The sequence below is a fragment of the Pogona vitticeps genome, chromosome 1 (genome assembly GCF_051106095.1).
Source record: "Pogona vitticeps strain Pit_001003342236 chromosome 1, PviZW2.1, whole genome shotgun sequence".
Taxonomy (NCBI): Eukaryota; Metazoa; Chordata; class Lepidosauria; order Squamata; family Agamidae; genus Pogona; species Pogona vitticeps.
In genome coordinates this window covers 95,458,718-95,477,488 of record NC_135783.1, presented here as the reverse complement: position 1 = coordinate 95,477,488, position 18,771 = coordinate 95,458,718, and the positions used below count along the sequence as shown (strand labels likewise).

Sequence of the window (18,771 nt, the reverse complement as noted above, 5' to 3'; positions counted from 1 at the left end):
TCCTCTCATGGTGCTTTCCCAGCTCCCTACCCCTTAAGTTCCTTTTTTTAAAAAAAGAAATTCCCCTAAGAACTCATTACTTTTCAATGCATTTCTATGGGAAATTTGGTTTCGCAAGATGATGTTTTCGCAAGACAGCGATTTCCGTGGAACGGATTAACATCGTCTTGCGAGGCACCACTGTATAAAATAATAAGGTATATAAACTATACAACAGAAATGAATAATAATAAAATATTGTGGTCATTTTTAGTATTCTTAAATATTTTGAAAAATAGAAGCTGAACATATCACCCTATATATTAACAGCAAATTTATCTATTAGGTGTTGATCATCAGGCAGGCAAAAGAGCCACATGAAAGGGTGCTTCCAGTAGACAATCCCAAGGTATGCAGAGGTAACAAACAGCAAGGGATGGTGGGAGCAGAAGAAGGTGAGGAATACATCAAGATACAATGAACCGTCGACTTACGGAATTAACCTGTATTGGAACTGTGGCTGCAGGTCGAAAAGTCAGTAGGTCGAGGCTCCATTGACCCACAATGCATTGAAAACTGATTAGTCCGTAACCGGCTGTTTTTGTTCCATTTTGGGGGTTTTCTCCCGGTCTGTAGGTCGATTCTCCAGCTGCAAGTCAAACCTAAATTTTGCAGCCAGAGAAGTCTGTAACTTGAAAAGTCTGTAAGTGGAGCCGTCTGTAAGTCGAGGGTCCACTGTAGTCTGATGAAAACTGCTCATGTTTCAGTAGCTATAAGATGCTATTATCACAGAAGCACAAGATCGGTGTGAGGGTAGGAGGAATGCAATGGCGTATCTTGGCAGGGAGCATAGCATGGCTGGCTGAAAGACAATCTAACTAGATGCTAAAAGGTGCTACTGTTGTTAAACCTACCACATCTATCAAATAATTATGAATAGCTTTCCAACCCCTACCCCTCTCAGACCGCTGCAAACCATTAATACACTCTCACTTTACAGATGAAAAACTGCAGCAAATAACTTGACCAGGCTTCTCTGTTTGATAACAAGCACAGGACCCACAAACCTCATTGTCTACCCAGCCATTGGAACATCCAGGCTCCCAAATCAGTAATGCAAGAACCAAAGAAACTTAGTGCAAACCGTAACAGGAAACTTTTTCCCTCACACAGAGAGACACAGACAAACACGTACACAAGTTTCCCCCTAAATACGGCCTTTGGAATTTAGTGATCCAAGTTCAGTGACTCTTAACTGTGTATCTTTGATCTAGAAAGTTCTTGGAAGATATCCACACTTACGTGCTTGAAGCAAACAATATTACTAGGGCAACGGCCGGTTTTTCACACAGTGCTGTAGCATGCAGAGCAGCCCTAAGAATTGATGGCAAAGAGATAAGAGAGACGCAGTGGCCAAGACCCTGTCAAGTGATTTTTCCCAGCTGTTCCAGCTATTGCTATCCCCGTGACTTGGCGGAACAAAGTGCCATCTGTCATTTTTCAGGAGCAGTAAAGCAATTCCAAACTACAGCTACATCCATCATTGCCATGATAGTCCAAGAGGCTGTAAACAATTTCCGCACTTAGTGTCTATAGATAGTTTTAAGAAGGAGGAAATGTGGGTGTGCATTACAAACCAGCTGAAAGCAAACATATTCATCATGCAAATATATACCTACATCATGTATACTGAAGTGGAAGCTGAGAAGCAAATTTCAGATAGCATCACCAGTTGCAATGACTGCTCCAAGCTACTGCTTCTGTTACTCGAATGCTTGATTTCTTTACCCCCATCGGGCTGGATTGAAAATCTCCCTTCCACAAAGAGAAAGGCTGCTTCATCTCTGAAGAAGTTTCCACTCACGGAAGATTCATTCATTCATTTCATTTCATGAATACATGTACCATCCCATTAGTGCAATGCACTATTCTGAGCAAGTTTACAATGAAATAAAGCAAGCAATAGCAAAAAAGAAAGCAACAGTAATTTTTTAAAAAAATTAAAGACTACCCAAATCAATTATTAATATAATGACAACGCCTTGGCACAATTTGCAAGAATTTCCCCTTTCTCCTCACACCCCAGCCCAACAGCCCAGCCTATCCAGCAGGTTCCCTCAATTCTTTTTCTAATACTTCTGTAGGGAAAGGGAATGGGAAGTCAGTTTCCACCAGCTAAATATCTATGCCCAGCTCCAACACAACCAATTATGACCACTTAAGGCCAATGAATAAACCAGTCTGTGTAGCCTAGGGCAAGCAGCACAGTCCTACAGTGCCCCAGGAAGAGGGGTCTGAATACTTTACACCAAGGAAACCGTGTCAAGGGTTACCATAAATCAGAGTCAACTTTACATAATTAATAATTTAATTAATCAATCAATCATCATCATCATCATCATCATCATCATCATCATCATCATCATCATCATCATCTAGAGGTATGAGCCAACCAAAAGTAAACAAACACCTTCTAATCTATGTTTCAACAAGGGACTCTCAAGTGTGTGCTTTTCAATTTTTAAGTATCTAGCTTCGACAAGAAGAAAACGGGATTTCCAAAGGTATACCAATGTTATAGCCCAAAAGAACAGATTTCTACCGCATATTAAAAACTAAGGCCAGTATTCTGTTGTGGAAAACTAAATGAGCAGTATTTACAGTTTCCTCACAAGCCACTGCACAATCAATTATGTAATCAAGGAACCACTGAGTTTGTGATGGACAGCGCAGAAGATAGCACATGGCACTTGCACGATTGCCCTGTGAACTGCAACGCTCTGCGACTGCAACAGGATTCTTGCATAACAAATTTATTGCAGCTTACAAACTCACATTATAGTAAGTCTGTTAGCATGCAACATGCCATAGAGACTTTGTTGGTTCTGGAAAATAACCATCCATGCAAGTAACAAACAAGTGGTGTTGAAGTGGTATCTGTCTCATGGATCATGGCTATGAGAATCCTCCAGCCTAATGAACTGCTACTCAATATCCCAGTATGGCACATATTTGCTTTATCTACAGATCATGCAAGGATACTTAAAAGGATTAATATAATTATGGATTGCCTTCCTAAACAGGACTGGAACAGTCTCTTGAAACTGGTTGTCAAACAGCTGAAAGGTATTAATCCCCTCTAAGGAAAAAGCACAAACAGCGCTTACAGGCGAGTGCAGTATATCCAGATGTTGCTGAAGCACACTAATTACTGCAGAAACACTACTGCAAGTTTAATCATCACAAAAGGATCCACAGGAAAAACAATCTCTGTTAAGGTTTTCTCAGAAGCGATTTTACTGCAATGTCCTTCCTGTGTGCAACGGGAGACTTTGGAGAGCTTATTAGCATTCGTGTCAGAATTTATCTAGAGCCACAGCTGTCTGCTCACATCTTCCGAAAGGAAAGCAGCGAGCCCATCTTCAATGACAAAGAAAAAAGCATGTGCTCATCTCCATATGGTGATAATTCAGTTGTGCCATCTCAGTTTTGCTGTGTGTGGCACTATCATTTGCTCCAATAACTCGTATCAATATAACTACCAAGTCTGCCTACTCCAATGAGACCCAAACAACTTCCTTATAGAGTATGCTTGAGATGGTACACAGTGCAAATGTTCTCACACAGTGAACCATTTATACACAGTGGCCCACTAAATGTATATGTTTTCTCCAGGGCAGTCCCTCATAGCTTGTGTCCAGGATTCCTAACACACTGCCTCTTTCCATATCAATCTGCTTGCCAGTCCTGTGGTGGAGCCAGGACTCACAGGGCTGAAGTGCTATTTTCTTTACCAGGAATACCCCAGACCTTACTGTTCTCTTAGCTGCACTTGTAGCAATAGTTGGGTGTATGGATTTTGCGAGTGACAATGTATCATGGTAGGCAATGCAAAACATTTTGGGCTGGGTTGGTTTTAAATAGGCAATTAAAGTGCATTGGCCTGTTCCTGGAAGAGATAAAAAAAATAGCAGGACTGATTTGTTGACACAAATTGGCACAACCGTCTGCCATTTTTGATATTGCCAGATGTCTGACACTGTAATCTGGGAGCACAGCTACGGGGATTGTCTTGATGAGCACCTGCATTGTCAGATTGGCCACTGCACTGCTGCTGCACACTGTTTAATATCTGCTGGAAAAGTCTTTCTCTGTGAAAGGTAGAAGCACAGCACTGATTGTGATAAGAATATGGGTCTTCTCAGCAGGTCACTCAAAACATTGCCCCATGAACTTTGGCTGCTCCCCTTCCAACATCTTCTTCCAGCTAGAAAAGGGGGCTATCATTCTTGAAGGCTTTTGCCTTGTTGGACAGATAATGTTTGTATCAGAATGTCTCTCTTTTCGGCTTTTCTCCACAGTATTTCATAATATATATTAAATCTATGATGAAATCTTGATTTAATTGCTCACAGTGATAGATATATGTTAGAACAGCAAGACAGAAACGATAATTAAAAGCAAGCAAGCAAGAAAACTCTTCCATTAATATGGTGAACATGAAGAATCTGCATCTTACTTTTTCCCTGTGACAGTCTAAGGTCCTGTTCACCCAATGTGCAACCATATACACTCGGTATGCATGTAGCACCCAGGCAAAGCTTGGCCCTTCACCTCATCCTACAGCAGTGCTTCCCAACCTTGAGTCCCCAGATGTTCTTGGATTAAAACTCCCAGAAGCCTTCACTACTAGCTGTGCTGGCCAGAATTTCTGGGAGTTGTAAACCAATAACATTTGGGGACCCAAGATTGGGAAACATTGTCCTAGAGGCTATTCCGAGGATTACACTAAAAGGCACAGATTTCCACAGCAGTTCACTGGCTGTTCTAGAAATGCCAAATGGATGACAACAGCAAGAGCTTATGGTGCATAAACCATGGTTGACAACAGACAACTTGCTTGATTGAGCGGGGGGCACAATACATAGCAGAGCCCAAGACTCTCTGCCATGACCAGTCACAGGAAGGATGGAGGCCCAGGGGTTGTGTATCACGAGAGTTCCATGGGAAGTTTCATGATGAATTTAATTTAATTTGATCGAGAAAGAGTTGCATTGAATGCTAATAGCTGCTAGCCAGCCTGGTTCAGGTCTACAGAGAGAAAAAGAAAGAGGAGGATGTGAAAATGTATTGACAGTGAACATGCATCTAGTAAAATATTACAAGCACTGGAAGATACCAATAAATCATTTTGTAGTTCTCAAGCCAGTGTACTGACACAGATACTAATCCATAGCTCGCCAATTCTAATGCTAAACTTCTAAAGCTCTCAATTAACTTCCATGTCTACCATTTTCTAGTTCAGTTTTCCCTAACCTACTGCCCTCCAGACATATTGGACTACACCTTGGACTACTAGCATGGCCAGTAGTCTTTAGTAATGGGTGTTTGGTCCAACAGGGTGTGGAAGGCTCTTCTACTGCATGAGATTTCAGGGGAAAGGTCCCATGTCCTGCACAGTTGAAAATATACTATAGAAATTGAAGTATGCATATTCACCACACTGTCTAAATTAAAAAACCCCATTTCTAGGCCTTATGGTACAGATTTATAATACCTATATGTGTCAGATTAACCAGAGCAATGTGTGTATTGCAATTTGTTGCAGGTGTAGAAAAATAGCATTAGTGTATTCAGGATCTTTTTTTTTTAATTTTAATTTTTTTGAAGCTGTTTTCTATACCTTATGATTACAAAAATATGCTTAGAACTGCTAGGTGCACTTTTCCACCTCCCTGCACTGCTGGCCGCTCTAGCCAGGGGGTGGGATGATGAGTTTCCTTGCTCAGCTGCTGAGTGGCCAGAAGTGCAGGGAGGCAGAGAAGCGCCAGCTGGGCTATGTTCGAGATCGATGTGATGAGCAGGATGCTGGCCGCACACTGTGCAGCAACCCATAAGTGGACGGGTTGGTTCGGGGAGGGGGGACTGGGCTTCCCAGCCAACTGGGTCCAGAGTATTCATATAATTCATATAGAAATAATTTCTCTTGGTCTCACCATCCTCACAGGTGTGCTTGGTGAAGATACGGGAGAGCTACTCCCAGAACTCCATCCTAAGCGAGGCCTGGTTAGCCCCCTGGTTGCTGTCCTTTTATAAGCAGTCAAAGACCTTCTGAGAACTCCCTCAAAACATGTGCATTGGATGCATATTTCCCAGTCACTACTCCTTTAGGGCTTCATTTTACACACCATCTGTTTTCAGTAACATTATTTGGCATTACATTTCTTACCTACGACTTCTCATTAAATTCCCAATGATATGTTAAGGCTCCAATTCTAAACACATGTACTGTGGTATAAATGCCACAGAAAAACCATGTATCTTGGTTCCAAAACAATACGCATGGGAAATGGCTCATATAAATAGATCAATACGGTAGAGGTGGAAGCAACAGTGAGGTCAAACCCTGTCATTCTCTTTTATCAGAGAGGAGGAGGAGATGGTGCCTGGGGCATCTTTTCATTCCAAGTTGCTCTAGCCTTCAATGCATTCCTTATCCTGCTGTCACTAACCAAGCACGGTGGAAGAGAGGAAGAAACAGGTCTCTTTTTTTCATAAGCAATGAGAAGGAAATCATGCAGAAGGGTGCCAGTATTTGGTGCCGAATCTCCCTCCATTTTGGCAACATGGACCCAAAATAGGAAACCTTTGGATGAAGCAGATTCAAAGTCTCCACCAATCAAACCACATCATGCTTTCCTGCCCACCCATCTTGGGCCTCCAGCTTTGCAGGGATGTGGATCACAGCATTTTCTGCTGGGGAAGGTTGGGGGTTGCAACAGATTCTCTTTTCTGAGTGGGGGTTGTAACACTTTCTTGGAATTTTTATTTATTTATTTATTTATTTATTTATTTATTTATTTATTTCATTTCATTTCATTTCATTTCATTTCATTTCTATCCCGCCTATCTGGTCACATTCGACCACTCAAGGCGGCTTACAATCAACCAACAATAAATATTTAAAACATTACAAGTAAACATAGATAAAGATCAAAAGAGTATAGGAAGAAAGGATCGTCAGGGATTAACTGTTGGGAAGGCCTGCTTATACATGAATGTTTTTAATTGTTTCTTAAAAGTGCCCAGCGAGGGAGCCGCGTGAATCTCAGGAGGTAAGTTGTTCCATAGGCAAGGAGCCACCGCCGAGAAGGCCCTATTTCTTGTTTTCTCTTTTCGGGCCTCCCTCGGCGTTAAGCTCCTCAGCCTCACCACCTGGCTCGCACGAGTGACACGGGTAGATCTTGGTGGGAGAAGGCGTTCCACCAGGTATTGAGATTCTGAACCGTTTAGGGCTTTATAAGTGAGCATCAGTACTTTGAAGTCGATGCGGAATCGGATGGGCAGCCAATGCAATGCGGCCAGAATGGGGGAGATATGTTGGTATCTTCTCACTCCACTAAGTAGTCTGGCCGCAGCATTCTGCACCACCTGAAGTTTCCACAGCAGCCTCAAAGGTAGCCCCACGTAGAGCGCATTACAGTGGTCTAATCTTGAAATTACAAGCGCATGTACCAAAGTAGTGAGAGCCCCCACGTCAAGGTAGGGTCGCAGCTGGGCTATCCGCCTAAGATGGAAAAATGCAGTACGTACCACAGACGCCACCTGGTTTTCCATAGTGAGTGCCGGGTCCAGATGGATGCCCAAGCTGCGAACCCCATCGCTGGCAGGCAGGGTCACACCCCCAAAAATGAGGGAATTTCCCAAATCCCCAGCTGTGGGAGCGCCCACCCTCAGCACCTCCGTCTTGTCCGGGTTCAGCCTCAGCCCGTTCTCCTGCATCCATTCCCCGTACGATCTCCAGGCAACGCTGAAGGGACAGAACGGCATCTCCTGTAGTTGGAGAAAAGGAGATGTAGAGCTGCGTGTCATCAGCATATTGATGGCACAGAGCTCCACATCCCCTGATGACCACCCCCAGCGGCCTCATATAGATGTTAAACAGCACTGGGGAGATGATCGACCCCTGTGGGACCCCACAATTGAGGCTCCACGGGGCCGAGACATTCTCCCCAAGCTGTACTCTCTGGGGACGGTCCTCCAAGAAGGAACGGAGCCAGGCAAATGCCCGGCCACCTATTCCCAACTCGGAGAGCCTCCCCAGGAGGATACCATGGTCAATGGTATCGAAGGCCGCTGAGATATCGAGGAGGACCAGCAGAGACACTTTGCCCCTGTCGGCCTCCCTCAACAGATCATCACACACATCAGTCCCTTTTTCTGATGACACTCTAGGGCTTGCCCATGTTTCCGAAGCATGGCACTTCTCCCTGGAGGAGCAGTGGGAAATCAAACTCCTGACCCCTGGCACTACAATCGAGTACTCCAACTTACTGAGTTATCAAGTCAGTTACGCCATTTGAATAGGCATGATGTGGAACAGGATGGGGCTGTTTAATTATCATGCAAAAGAGGGAGTGTGGTCGTTTTAGCAGTCCTTTGTGACAAGCTGCACATGCCAGAAATACTTCTGCTACACACTGACGGAAAACATCAGGATGTTCTCCTCCACTGCACTTCACATGGCCACCCTAGACATTTGCTCCCATTAGTCAGCCAGCTGCAAGATGGACCAAAATTCTATTTAAAGTAATTAAACACTACTTATTACATCCAAGAAGTAACTTTGTAACTATTAGTTACATTGCTATTTATTCCAAGATTAACTCATTACAATTAATCATGTTACTTGTAACCAGATACTTCTAAGCTTTGTTAGAAGATAGTTCCCAGCTGATGACCACCACTTTACGAAATTCGATACAAGCATTTGCTCTGGAAGTGCATCTCTGAAAACCTCTTAACAGGGAAAGCATAATTTGGCTTTCATCCCTTTCTGTATATCTTGGCTTTGATGCCTCTCTTCATCTGATGCACTCTTGAGTGAATGCCAAAAGGAACTAATAGCCCTGCAGTCTTGTGGACAAACAGGCGGCATTTGGCATGTGATGTGCAACATTGACAAAATGGATCTTAAGTGGAGGCAGCACAACTCACATTTCCAAGATGTAATGAGCTGCCAGAAGGAGAGAAGAAAAATAATAAGCTGCTCTTCAGTTCATTAAATATTGGAAAGCTTGAGACAGAAAGATGAGACTATTTTGGGACAATGAATAACCAAGACAAAATTTGCAGAGTTCAGAGACATACAAGAGATACGAGGAGTATCTGAACTATGAGCTTAAGAGGCCTCCATTTTGTTTTAACTGAGGTATTTAAAGGCCTAATTATAATGGGGGCCATTTTCGAGGTTAAGGCTGAGAAAGAAACGTGTTGTTTCCTCTCCAACAATGAGCTTCTCATAAAAACACTTTTTTTGCTGCCAGAATGAGTTGAGTTGTTTTGTTGTTGTTGTTGTTCTTGTTCTTTAAGTGTTGGTTGTCAATGGCAACTTTCTGAAAGCTTCCTTGTAGAACATAAAATGTTTGTGGAGGTGGGGATCCGGGCAAACATATCTGTGCCACACACATCAAAGCCAAGTCTGGGATGTGGCCCTATTTACTGCTGACACACAACCCTCAGTGTGCTTACTCGGAAACAATTTGGTCTTTAGGTCTTTAAACAACTGGGTATGCTTATAATGGGCAAAATAATAAACTGGCATTAATAGGTACAGTGGCAAAGATCTCTGCTGATGCAAGTGAAAATCAAACCAATGCAGAACAGGATGCTGCTCCTCTGTGGAAGGGCTATGCTTTATCAGCTTCTAATTGCAAAGCTGCTGATCTGATTTGTTTCTTTCCTGGCTTTTCTAACTACCAATCACTTCCTCTGTTACCCCTCTGTTGTCAAGTATACATTGAGTGTGCACCAATGGAAAGATGAATAAGTCAATTTCAGAGCTCAGAAGGAAGAAAAACAATTACCTCAGTAACAACTGTATGGTGGAACACAGGTCTTTATGGAAGAGCCATTGCCATGGTTTCCTCTGCACAGAAGAGGAATTCTGGAAAAGCCCGTGTTGGCATACATTTCAAGATCATCACATAATATGGAAAAATGGGCATGCTGCAGAAGTGGAGTGAGGACCTTGTGGCTGGCAGGCTAGACCTAGCCTGTGGCTGAATTTCACCTGCCCCTTGGCATTATTACTTGGGCCTTCCAGTGTCATGCAGAGAATACACCAAAGCAACCTGAATCCACCCATTGAACATTTCCTCTAAATGTTCAGCATCCAGGTGTGCATGCACTGCATTGCTACAAATGTTCAGACTGTTCGATTGCAAAAGGAAAACAAAACAGCCAATTAGAACACAGTGAATATGTTTGTGATAGGACAAGTGGCCAAGGTTAAATCTGGTGGTTTAACCCTCCTCACATCTCTCACTTTAACCTAAGTGAACACTCTGATGGACCCATTCTCACCTACTGATTCAGACACACAGTCACAACATGCACCTGCTCTGCCTACAATGAGCAGCATCCAGCAAGGGTATCCATGAATGGGGTATTTACATGAGAGGGAGAGAAGAAATACAGGGTTGCAATCCTAGGCTACAAAGCAGAGGAAGGGGCGTGGGGGGGATCTACCACTAGAAGACTTCACTCACCCTCAGGCCTAGCTCCACCCATCATTGGCTCCAGACCCTCAACTCACTTTTCCTATGGGTTAGGTAAAGGTAAAGGTCCCCCTTGACATTTATTCCAGTTGTGTCTGACTCTAGGGCGCGGTGCTCATCCCCGTCTCCAAGCCATCGAGCCAATGTTTGTCCACAGACAGTTTCCGTGGTCATGTGGCCAGCGTGACTAGGCATGGAATGCCATTACCTTCCCACCATGGTGGTACCTATTTATCTATTTGCATTTTTACATGCTTTCGAACTGCTAGGTTGACAGGAGCTGGGACAAAGCGATGGGAGCTCACTCTGTCCCATGGATTCAATCTTATGACCACAGGTCTTCTGACCCTGCAGCACAGCACAATGATTATGATTTTGATGTTTTATTATATTTTATGATTTTTTTTTCATATTTGTAAGCCGCCCCAAGTAGACACTGTCTGGGGGGGGGGGTTAAAAATCTAAGAAACAAATAAATAAAGAGGCTTCTGCGGCTTAACCCACAGCGCCACCACGTCCATCCTATGGGTTAAGGTCCCTCTATTGGGAAAATTTTCACTGCTTTTGCCACAGGAATATTTAGTTTCTGTGTTTTTTCGTTAAGTAGAATACATAATAAGGGGACACCTTAATTGTCCAAAATGTATTGCACACTACATTTTATTACTGCAGCACATAACCCTCTGAAGAAAAAAAAAACCAAAATTATTTCAATGATTCTCTGAGCATTTGGCACAGGCATCCCCTCTTTCCCTGGCGCTGCATGATTATTCATTCTTTCACACCCTGGTGCCAGGCAGGGATGCTGGCAAAGGAGACGTGCATGAAACTGTGACTTAGAGAACAACGAGCAGAAAAAGGAATAAGTGCATCTAATTTCTAAAGCAGCATATCCTTCCTCTTCCACCCACAGTGGCAGGAAACCAGTACACTGACTTGCTAAAGAAGCAAGAAAAGGAGGAGGAAAACCAGTGCCAGCTCACCAAAGAGCCTTGAGAAGGTAATGATAATCTATTCCTAATTTCTTTTATTGTTTGGTGGTGGCAGAAGAGGCCATGAGGTGAGTGCACTTGCAGAGGTATGTAATAAAACGTAACCTGCCAGCTGGACTCCTGGCAAGGGCCAGAGATGCCTTAATATCAGCTACAGCAAAGTTAATGGGATTTTTCTCATATAGTTGGTGCTGACCTGACAGTCATTTAATGCCCCCTACTGAGAAAAATCTGTTAAGAGTAAGTACCTGAGAGCAGCTATTTGTCAGTGTTATTCCAGCACTTAACACAGCATGGGATGAAAGACACCAGGAAGGAAGAAACGGCAATTCACCACACATCAGGATTCCTGCATCTCTGAACACTTACAATGGAACACAGCATTACTTAGCACTGCTTTTCAAATTCGGCACGTGCAGATGTTGCTCTTTTCCACAGGAAAGGAAGAGGGCAAAAAAGGAAAAGAAATTGTCCTTGTTTCGTATTTTCTATGCCTGGTAAAATTGCCATCCTGTATATCTTAGCATATATTGGAATAAGACGCATGAAAATAAGAAGCAACTTCCGTGTGTGGGCTACTTTAGTTTGCTGTGGAAAACTAAAGTGGCAGTTTTAAGACCACTGCATGACCTTTCATGAACTTTTTTTTATCAACACTACACATCTGTAGAAGCGCTTTCTATACTGTAAAAGCTTTCTTTCTTTCTTTTCTTCTTTCATAAATCTCAAAGGTGCCACAGAAGTTTTTGCTGTTAAGAAGTAACTTGTGATTATTTCCCTTCTTATTTGGGAAATGATGAGCACGCACCAAGACTAAGGATGTGCCAGGTGTTCCTCAAATGCCTGGGACATACTAGAAAGAATCTCATATATTCAGCAGTGGCACAGAGGACAGAGTGATAGACTAGGACTCAGGAGACCTGGGTTAAAATTTCCACTTCGCCAAGGAAATTCACTGGGTGCTGGAAATGATAAACTATTCCCTGAACATCTCAGATACTGTACCTCAAAAACCTTCCGTAAGTCTGAAGCAAACTCATGGCACATGTTTACGCTTTTGTGACGGTTGCTGCTGGGGTGGCAGCATCTTGTTGCAATGCTGTTTCCACAGTGTTCCTCGCAAAGACCAAAGAAACATCATTAGGAATGGGATGCACTGCAAAGTGGAGAGAGACATAGAACCGCTGCATAGCTCAGTGGTTTAGGTCTCTGACTGCAGAGCCAGGGGTTGGGAGTTCGATTCCCCAGCGTGCCTCCTTGATGGGCTGGACTCAATGATCCATAGAATCCCTTCCAGATCTATGATGACGATGATTTACACTGCTTTGAGCTCTTGGGAGAAGAAGCAAGGTATAAATACATCTGAATAATAATAAACTTAGCGAGTCCAGCACAGGTTGTGGGAAATACACATTGCTCATTTAAAACATGAGGGTTGGGAGGCAAACATTCTCCCTTTCTCTCAACACCTTCTCCCTACAATCCACCATGTTGCAAACATCTCATTATATTCCACAGACCCTAAAGTCACCCTACATCACCCTCTTAAAAATGTCTGTACTTATTGCAATCAACCTCAGAATTGGGTCTCACATTGCACATATTTGTGTTCTCAGACTCTACCCAACTCCTTTTATAAAATCCGTCCATCACAGACGCTTTCCTGTGGTGATAATGCCGAGGCCAAAAGCATTAGGTCGAACAGGGACAGGATACAACAGATCAGACTGCCCCAAGCTACAGCCAAGGACAATACACGCTGTGGTCTAACATGCAAAGAAAGGCTAGAGTAGGGCTGGAGCTGCCAAATCTCTGTAGTCACCAAAGGTTTCATAGAATCATAGAATCGTGAAGTTGAAAAAGGCCTATAAGGCTATCGAGTCCAATCCCATGCTCAGTGCAGGAATGTCTTAACTCAAATATACAACTTGTCCCTTAAAATGGCCACAATACCAGAGGACTAGAGGATAGCACATGTCACGCCAATCTTTTAAAAGGGAAGGAGGAGGGACCCAGGAAACTACATGCCGATTAGCCTAACATCTGTTCCAGGGAAGATGGGGGAAAGCCTCATCCAAGGTAAGAACTTAAATCACACAGAACAGTGGTCCCCAACCTTGTGCCTCCAGATGTTCTTGGACTTCAACTCCCAGAAATCCTGACCAGCGGAGGTGGTGGTGAAGGCTTCTGGGAGTTGTAGTCTAAAAACATCTGGAGGCACAAGGTTGGGGACCACTGACAGAAGAACAAGCCTTGCTGAGGGAAAACCTTTTAGAATTCTTTGAAAAAGTCAACAGGTATGTGGATGCAGGTGAACCAGTGGATATTGAGAGAGAGAGAGAGAGAGAGAGAGAGAGATGGTAATATAAACAACAACAAAATGTATTAAAACATATTAAATTAAAAAGATGCTCTATGGAAAATCTCACTGTCAAAGCAAGTTTGGAATTCTTTTCAATTTAAGCCTTTACGATCCACCGCTTCTGCAGCAAATACTGTATCAGGCAACTTTATGAGACTTTAAAAATAGTTTTTCTGATTGGAAAAAAGAAGAAGCAGAGCTGCTGAACAATAGTAGGGGAGTGCATTTTACCAATCACCCACAACACATATTGTCCCTATTCTAGACAAGATTGAAAAAAGCCCCCAAACCTTTTATCTCCACCACCACCACCCCGGGTGGAAAGCAACCCCTGCCCTTGACACTTCAAGGTTAGCAAGCCACACGTTTCAGCCCTGTCAGAAGTTCACAATGGGAAAATGCAACCTGGTGAGGCTGCATCTAAGTGTACAGCATGTGTTATGTTACAAGTACTGTAATGTAATTGAACAGTGCATGTGAACATGTTTTGCTAAAAGGAAAGCTTTTTCCTATTTTGAGAGATGTTTCAAGGTAGTGAGACAGTATAGACATTTCCAAGCTGGTAATCAAGACATAAATGAAAGAAAAAGACAATGTGCAGCATCTATTGAAGGTATAATTATGTCATACTTATGGCAACAATGTCTGCAACTCAGCTGGAAACATGAACACCCAACTTAAATGGGAGACAATTAAGCATATGCTGGATTCTGTCACTGAAATCAATGGGACTAACAGTGCAAGCCTATGCACTGTTTCCTGGAAGAAAGTCCTAATGTGTCCAACTGGGCTTACACTGTATAGGCCTGCAATTTGATAACACAATTCTACACACATCTGTTCAAATGTCCCACTGAGTTTGGGTGGTTTACTTCAACCTCAACTCAGGACTGCAGCTTTAGGCCTCTTCCTTTTTGCTGGGCCGTGCCCAGTTTGACACATGAATTAAATTATTTGTTGTCATTGCAACTTCCTGTGACACTATAGCTCCCAAGTATGGGTCCCCAGATACTGTTCAATTTAAACTTACAAAAATGCCTGATCACTGGACCTGCTGGCAGAGCATTCTGGGAATTGTAATGCAACAATACCTGGAGGCCAAAGTTTGGAAAGCACGAAGAGATTCTGTTTTGATCTATCATGCTTACCACAAGGAACTGATGAATTCTCCATGAAATTGCCTAACCCTTTTACAAAGCCAGCAATCAACAACATGATATGTCAATAAATTCTGTGCAAGCGTGCATGAAGAATCCTGACAAAAGGACTTCCCAGCAGGAGACCTGGGAGGAGAAAACCCAAGTTGGAAGAGCAAAGCTTCCAAGCGGGAGTTTGGAATATGTGCAACGGAAAGGAATAAAATCTCACTGCAGGTTGTGTCTAACATGAGCTGGAACCAAGCGAATTGTGCATAAATCCAACTCTTTTTCAAGTTGAGGACTACTACCAGCCTTCCTGAGTTTTTCCAGGAAAAACTGGTTGTGCCACTTTTGGTTACTCTACCCCAGGTACAGAATAACCCCCACCCCACCCCTGTGAGCCCCTCTGGCTCCGTCCTGCAGTCTTTGCCAGTCCAAGTCCAGGGTCTGTTTCTTGGGAGGGGTTTCGTTGAGGTAATGATACAATCGCTAGTTGACGATGACAGGCCAAAGGGGTTATATCTAGTGCTACTGAGTGGAAACTGCCAGCCAACAGAGTTTACTTTTGCCTCCGCAACCTTCTGCACAGACTCAGGTTTTGCTGGATTAGGAGGCCCTTAAGATGAGATCTGAGGTGGGGATGCAGGAGGAGATAAGAGATGTCTTTTTGCATGCATATAGAAGACCACTTGAATAACAAAGATGCAATCTGGTGCCAATACCCAGCATGAGGAAGCAAATGCAGAAGCCTAGCACCTTCAGAGAGCCTATTGTGGTTCATCTTATTTTTGTTGATCTTTTTTCAAATCTTTTTCAAGCTCAGCAATGTAAGAAGAAAGGCCAGGCAGTTGCAGCTCAGCCATTACCTTCATGGATTTGAGGAAAGTCTAGCTTTTCTCATCTATCATGCCACCCCTGCTGTCACCTGGCATTCTTTGTATGTGCCTACCACACAGAGATCCAGGGGCACCAACAGGATGCTCCTTTAATACCAGAACTGATTTAAAGGAGGCATTTTTTTAAAAAAAAAATTGAAATACAGTATGACTACATAAATAAATTGCAACAGTTCCATAATGGGCACATGTTGCAAAGAATAATTCTATCTACTTATCAGAATCCCACCTCAACGTGTTTACCAGTCCACATTGGCTCAGCGCTATGTGGCAGGGTCTCGACTGAATCTAATAAATAGTCCACTGTCTGACCTCTGTGATGGGGGCCGGGGGAGCGGTAACCCTGCTGTATCTGCTTGTGTGATGTTACACAGCAGGCTCAGCTGAACATCCAGCATACCGGATGTTTATATAAAAGAATCAATGATGTACACTGAGCCTTCATTCATCTCTCCTTAAAGAAGAGCAAATATTTGCAGCTTGTTTATACTGTTCTGGTTTTAATTGCCGCAGTATGTTTGCAATGTGTGATCAAACTCAAGTAGCACTACTCCCCCTCTGTCTCAGTCTCTCCTCTGTTTAAAACAAGATCTAAATTACAGTGCCTATGGGGAAAAAACGTAAAGGTAAAGGTTCCTCTTGACAATTGGTCCAATCGTGTCCCTCTCTAGAGGGCGGTGTTCATCCCCGTTTCCAAGCCGTAGAGCCAGCGTTTGTCCATAGACAATTTCTATGGTCACCTGGCCAGCGCAACTAGACACAGAACGCCGTTCCTTTCCCACCATAGTAGTTCCTATTTATCTACTCACATTTTTACATGCTTTCGAATTGCTAGGTTGGCAGGAGCTGGGAAAGGGACAGGAGCTCACTCCATTGCGTGGATTCGAACTGTTGATCTTACGAACTTGCTTCCCAGAGGCTTTGCAGTTTAACCCACAGTCATTTGATTTTGGCACAAAGCCAAAACTGAAACATACAAAAACACTGCTGAAAAATGTAAATGGATGCAATACTTGTATAATAATCAATATTATGTTGTCCTTGATTTTCAACTGTTATAACTGGTGCTGGTAGATTCTCTTTTTGCACTCACTTTTCTGAATGAAAAGTTCAAGGCCCATTTGCTCAGAAGGAAAACAGACTAGAAATTTGTGGCATTTATCTATTTAAAGTAGATAAGAGCAAAGGTAACAGGAAGAAACAGACTAGATAAGTACCAAGGTTTTTATCTGATTTCTGTCTGCTGGAGATATGGGATAAGGCCTTCACTGTTGCTGCTCCCAGACTTTGGAACTCCCTCCCACAAGAAGCCAAGCTGGCCTCGCCTTTGCTGTCCTTCGGCAACCAGGTGAAGATTTTTCTTTTTAGGCACGATTTTCCTTAGTGACTGACTGTCTGGGATAATTCATATTCTGCTGCTTCTAAATCTGTTCTAGTAATCCTTTTATCTAACATTTTTAATGTAATGGTATAAATTCTTTTAAAATATTTGAATAGTTTACTGTTTTTAGCTTTTAATATTGTATTTTTAATTATGTAAGAATCTTAGATCCTTTCTAGGAGAAAGACAGGAAAAAAATAGCAAAAATCAAGAATTTCTACGCTAATTTTGAGACAGAGACAGACTTGACTATCAGTGTTATGGGGGGTTGATGCTACACCATTGATTCTGACAAACATCTCAGTATCATCAGCCATGGTATCCTTCAAGATTATTTAAACCTGAGGATGTTGTCTTATTATGGTCTGGACCCTTTCTGGAGGAGGAGGAGGCACCTATATGAATTCATGCCATCTTCCATCTAACATTGCCTCCCAAAATTATTATCATCTTCCATGCTGTTTAACATGTACATGAAAACACTGGATGGAAGATTGTCCAGAGACTGGATTTTAACGTCATGGATATGTTAATGATAGCTAGCTCTCTCTATCCTTCCCATCTCCTTCTATGGAAGCTGAGCATATTCTGAACCAGCATCCTGATATAGGATCAAATAACTGAAACATAACTGCTCTTGGTTAGTTGGACTGCTGATCTGGAAATACAGAATTGGTAGGTCTTCAACTGGGTTTTAAAAACCAGGTCCTTGGGTGTGCTTTATCTAGATTGAACCAGATTCTTAATTGGTGGCTGTGGCCAGAGGTACTTTGCCAGCTTTGGTTGTTACACATACTGTTCTCAGTTTAAGAGGAAGGTAGACCATGCCATGGCAACATGTTATTTGGAGCTGAATTCATGTCACAAGCTCTTTGTGGAGTTACCTTTGAAAATACTCCATCCACTTCTGCTCTTGTAAATTGGAGCTGATCTTTATAGAGGGTAGATAGGCATTTACTGATAGATCTCAAAGTGATTCACAGTAGGACATTGTCTTTCTTCCTGCCTATTGCTCTATAACACACTGACCTCAAGATGGGTTGGAACTGTAAGGGTTCCAAATCTGGTTAATATATGAATGGGAAATAACCAAGGTGCTAAGGAAGAATGATGACTGAAACCCTGTCAGGTTCTAGTCAGATCTGACAGTACTGGGCAAGATGAACTAATACACTCAGGATAAAGCTCAGGATGAACCAGCTTCTAGTTTCGCTGAAGTTTTCTAACTCCATCCCCACTCTTTCCCAAAAAATCAATAACAAAACTATTCTTTTCCTCCTAAATTAAATTGTTGAAATGAAGAAAGCTTTGGAAAGCCAAGATCAGAGATCAGCTCATGTTGGTTCTTGTATTGAAAATCAATTCCCAGGCTCACAATATGCCTGGAGGTACTGTTTTTTAAAAAATGTTATGGGTTTTCTTTCCTCCCTTTTTTTTTTAACTTTCTGTTTTGTTGTTTTGTC

General features: G+C 42.7%; 1 protein-coding gene across 5 annotated transcripts in view; it reads right to left on the bottom strand.

Annotated features, from left to right (window-relative positions):
• METTL24 (methyltransferase like 24) overlaps positions 1-18,771 on the bottom strand; it is a 161,162-nt gene that overhangs the window by 46,035 nt on the left and 96,356 nt on the right. The gene's annotated exons all lie outside the window — the stretch shown is intronic.